Below are 5,733 nucleotides of genomic sequence, written 5' to 3'. Positions count from 1 at the left end.
GTAAAATGAGCTTCAAAACAAAGAAGTATTCGGTCTATGTAAAAAAACCCGTATAAAGTATATTCAGAGTTGTAGACCAGCGAAGAAAGATTAAGGTATAAAGAATGTTAGCAAACATATAAAAATGCCCCCAAGCAAATGTTGGAGCAAGGAATAAGACATGATCATCATCAGTGTTGCATTCTTCCTGGCAAAGGACTGGTGAAACTGATGTCTTGTGGTACCATTCCTCCCGCTCCAGACTGAAGCCTTAGGAGCATGATCATAAAACCAGAAAAAAAGGAGTAGATAGGAAAAAGTTTGATTATATAGCACTTTAACTGTGTATAATTTGAACTATGAGTTTTAACAACTGGACTAATAATAACTTTAATCAGACCAACAGTAAATTCTTGCCTTTGAATATAACTGTTTCTCCATTACAAGATATTGTGTCTAACAAATTGGTGAGTGTTCAAGCAACCTACTCTGCAACCTGGCTGCAACTAATTGGTAACAAGTCAATGGCAATTTTGTTAAACATTTCAACTCTCTTTTATCTCATTTTCTTTTGCTTCTCCACAATTAACTGTGAATCTTAGTCATAGACTGTTATTTACAAAGTTCCTATAAAAAAAGGAATATTGTGAGAGACCTACATTTGCTAAGGTTTTCTGTTTCTTTTAAGACACAACAGGGCAAAGGTAGATCTAGGTAAGTTATATCAAGGAGAGGACAAGATAAAGTGTTTCCCTGAGCTGAACCCTTAACTTGTTTTGGTTTTTGTTTTTTTTTTTTTTAAAGCCACTCATGGACTTATGGTCTAGTTTATGTTGGGAAAAATCATCATAAACCAGAAACTAGCAGTTGCATTACTTTCACCTGGTTTGACAATGGTCACATGCAAAAAGTTGTTCAAAGTGACCTACAAAACCAGAACAGACAAACTCAGGTGAACATAGCATTTTTATTTTAAATGACTTTATTATTCACTAAGACAGCACAAGCAGAGCTGCAAAAAATTAATTGTAGTCCAGGGAGCTGGGCAGTGGACTGAATATTTCAGGATCTACAACTTGTTTCCAACTCAGGAGCTGACCAGCTACATGAATCATTTGACCTCCCTTGGCCTTGATTTCATGTCTGTTTCTCTGCATTTCCTGAAATTTGTGATTGTGAAATAGCTATCTCTGCAAGGAGCTGACTTGGAAGCCTTTAGCTGTTAGTAGAATACTATAAAGCAATAATAATCATTCAAGACTGACAGGAACTATTGTCAAAGAACAATATTTGTTATGTTTTTAAAAATAAACCCAAATGTATGTGAAGGTAAGAAGACAAAGCAGGATCCTTTTACCCCTATCAGGTTGGGGAAAGAAGGTGAAGCTTTGGGGGTGATTTGTTAGCGGGTTAGAGTCCTCAGTGACATGAAGGAGATGTATTAGCAGTTCTTTGCTGTGGAAGGTCTACCATGTCTAAGACGGTCCCATAAGGAGGGGTGCCTCTCTCATTTTGCAGTCCTGGAGAGTGTCCAGCCTGCCCTGAATTTCTGAGATGTCCGAGGGAGTGGCAACACAGGATGGGAAGGAAGTTGAATAACTTACACTGGTTTTTAGGTGGCTAAGGTTGGTTGAGATGAACTGCAGTGGATGCAAATGCTTTTAGAAGCTAACTAAGATGTTTTTATATTCAGTGATAGCAAAAGCAGGGTAAGATTTTTGTGAGAATAAGCTGCTTTGACAACAGGAACCTGAATAAAGTATTGCTAAAGTTACTGTAATCTTTAAGAATTCTCATAAAATATTTGTAAAGTCATTGTAATGATAGTTTGAATTAATAAGTGATGTAAATAAATTGGCATTTGCAACCAATGAAGTTCACCAGATATATAATGAAATGTGTGCATATTGAATTAGACTGTTGAAATTATAAAAGGAGATGTTTAAGGATAACTTCTTTTATCACCTCTTTTACATCTGTTGGACACCTTGTCTGGCCTTGCCAAAGAGTTTGTACGTATGGAAGAAATAATAAATCAGTAACAAGATTTTGTCCTATGAAAATGCTTTCATAATAATTAATATTGGAACTACCTTTGGATTACTGTTTAAATGAACATGTGACTCTCAAACAACATTAGTGTGGCTGGTCAGAGTCTGATGAAAGAGAATGAGCTGTCAAGTAATTAAACAGTTAGGTAATCTAATCTCAATCTAATTTCATGGTCAACATTTTCTTTTGTCTATTGTATTGTTTAGTACAGATTTGGTTCATATTTGATTTTTTTTTTTTTTTGCTTTTCTGGGCTGAATCTTGTTGGCAGTTCATAGTTATTTTAGCAGCTAGAATATCCTTGTCCTGTTTAATTACTCTACTGGATAAGTGCCCAGCATAATAACAGATTTTTTTTAAGAACTATTTCCAGAGTGGATGATTTTTATTTTTGTCATTACATTTTATCCATTTTCTATTCTCCAGTCTTCAAGACCATCCAGTTCTTGCTTATATCTCAGGTATCCTCACTATTAATAATGGGGGATATTTTTGACATTCGTAAGCCCAACATACAGAATCAGTATATAAAAAATTATTGTTCCAGCTCCTAAGCTACTAAAACAGTTGTCCAAGATGCCCTTTGTAAAGTCTCTTTTCAAAGGAATTTGTGATGACAGAGATTAATTTACTCATAGCAATGTCAGAAGGGATGCATCATATGTCTGTGGATAGGTTTGCCTCCTTTTAAGCTTTAGTCCAATAAATTCTGTTATATCTTTTTGGTCAGATATATGTATGTGGATGTGTTTGTTTCTCTACAAACCAATCCTATTTGAACCTCCATATGTGGAGTATTGTTTAAATTATAAACTTTAATATTATTAAAGCATTACCTAAACCACAATTAAAATGTTTGGGGAATTAAGAGCCATTGATATCCTGTTCGGGTTTCTGCTATTGGAGAGTTTTGTGAAGTAGTGATGGTTTCTAATTGTATTTATTAATATTTGCTCTTAGTGCCATATATCAAACTGCCTTTGCTGGCAGATATCTTGTTCAGTCTTATGCATATTTCTGACTGTTGTTATTATCTATTTGTTGTGGGTAAAGTGTTTCATACTGATCTAAACAGTCTCCCTGTATGTATGTTTTATCCTTCTATGCACTATATTTAAATCTTACTGTTCCTTGGACTCTGTGAATGAGACATAAGGCTGATATAGACCCATATATGAAGAATTTTTTTTTTCTGAATAAATATGACAGCATCCAAATTACTATTGTAAAATGTGTCAACTTTTTTAATAAACATTTATCCACCCTATTTTTCTTTATAAAATATAGGTTTACCAATTTTCTCGTAGAGAAATTTTACAGACTTTACTAATAGCTACTGATTTTTTTTCCATATAACTTCTATTCTATTTGTTCATATTCTGGATCAAAGGTAAAATGCATTGTTTGCCAGAATGTAAAATCACATCGTATCCTTCAACTTCTACTCCTCAGATAGCATATATTAGATCTGACTTTGAAGCATAAAATGCGCATTGTCTTTTCAAAAATATTTTACTCTCATCTGACAGGGTTACCTTATACAGTTAAGAATAAGTGTTAAAACAACCACATTTCCAATGCAAATTTTGAAAGCAAAGCTAGGAATGTAATGACAGTATCTGTGAGAAAATGAAGGAGGAAAATTATGTGAATTAAAGACTAAGATTATCCTCAGTGGCAAGCAGGATTGCTTCTCAGTGTTATGATAATAAAAAACCTACATCGTGATACACAAAATGAAAATCAAATTAAAACATTTTATTTTATGTGAATCGATAAACAAAATACCCTTTTCCAGTCACAGCAATGAGTCTGAAGCTGCAATGTGCTATCAAGTGATTTTGTTCTTTTGTTTTTTAACTTCAAACATCTGAATGTTAAGCATTTATTAATATATGCATAGTCTTCATTTCTTTGGATTTTAAATAATAAAACCAATAACACAACACTCTGAATCCCTATGAGCAAGGACTGAAACAGGAAGTCAATCTTTTGTCAGGTATTTCACTAGTTCTTAACTTGTCTCATTACCATGTTACAGAAAAAGAAATATACAGGAACATCTCTTCAAAGCATTCATACAGAAAAGCAGTGTGTATGATCATGCTTCCTTTGACCAGTCAATAAATCTTCCTTATATATTCCCTCAGGCAGGTCAAGGACAGCTGAATATATATTTACCATCTAGTACCATACTTACACTCTTCACTTCAGCCAATAGCATAGCTAATCCTAGCTACTAACGGATTTTAAAAGATAAAGGTAACGGAGGATTCCCTTGGGAAAACCATTCCACAGTTAATAGATCTCATCATTAGGAACTCTGGCTTGTAACTTATCCTTTATTAATTTCATACTATTAATTATTTTGATATCTCTTATGTGTTTAATTTTGGCTTCCTCAGAACGTTTACTTCCTTTAAATGAGCAGACACTTCTACAAAACCTTTTTGTTCAGCTAAATTAAGTACAGTATATTAAAAGAAGTGTGAAGTTACTAGGTCAGTTCAGTGATCCTTTTCTCACATGTGGAAATAAATTGACAGGTTTGACTTAGATTGAATACCAGGAACCTAATAAGATGTGTCCCAGTAACAGCTAGGAATAACTTCTTATTTTGTAGCAAAACACTCCCTTTCTCTGCTATGCAAACACGGTCTTATGCTTTTTCAGCTAAAGATCATTTAAGATCCATTGTAGGCCATTATTCTCTTTCATGTAGAAGTTACTGCCAATGGTATACACTGGCTACAAAAATTACACGAAAGTATGTATATGCACTGATTACCAAAATTATTTATTGTTAAAGTTCCTTACAGTAAAAAGAGAAAATTATAATATAAGTGGAAATATGGTTGAGTGTTCAAGGCTATTTCCCCACATAAATGGACGAAATCTCTGGATTGAGAAAGGATCAGGCACTGTTATCCTTTTTGTACTAAATACAACCTGAAAGCACGAGGAATTCTATTAATGCCACTGGGACCATCTGTGGAATAAGGATTTGTTTAAGGTATAACCTGCATAAATCTATAGACCTAGTCCTAAAAATGTACTTTTCACCATCTCCAACAACCAGTGCATGTTTAGTTGTTCTCTCTTTCTCTACTCCTCTCCTTGGAGCAAATTACTAATACGTACAATATTATCTCAAATAAAAATAATTTTGTCACATCTGTTTGAGAGCCATTGAACAGAAATGTTAGAGTCATTAATACAATGTTTTTACCTGTGCATCTTTTAAAGATGTTTTGTAGCTGCTCATTCATACTGGCGTCCTAGCATGAGACTGGCGAGAACCAGTTTTTCCTTATGAAGCAGATGCTGCTTCATCTGCACCTGGTTGCATGAACCCCCCCTGTATTTTTCCAGCTATGAATGTCATGAATAATGTTTCTGCCCTCACCAGACCTCACGTTGGAAATCCCTCCTGATTTTCAAACTCCTCCACATGTTCTATTTTTAGCTGACAGGAATTTAAACTCTGTACTGGCACCTTTCTACTAAGCCTACACGGCTTGGTTTTCTTCAGTGAACAGCAATTGTAGCAAACATTGCAGAGCTTGTATGTTACATGCCTTTTTTTGTCTGTTGATGGTTTTGTTTGTTTGTTTGTTTCCTTGCATAAGATTTGCCTGGCTCTCTGTAATTCAGTAACACCTACCTAAAATCTTATTAAAAAAAAAAAGGGGGGGGGGGGGG

The sequence above is a fragment of the Aptenodytes forsteri genome, unplaced genomic scaffold (assembly GCF_000699145.1).
Source record: "Aptenodytes forsteri isolate BGI_AS27 unplaced genomic scaffold, ASM69914v1 Scaffold229, whole genome shotgun sequence".
NCBI lineage: Eukaryota > Metazoa > Chordata > Aves > Sphenisciformes > Spheniscidae > Aptenodytes > Aptenodytes forsteri.
This window is presented reverse-complemented; position numbering follows the sequence as displayed.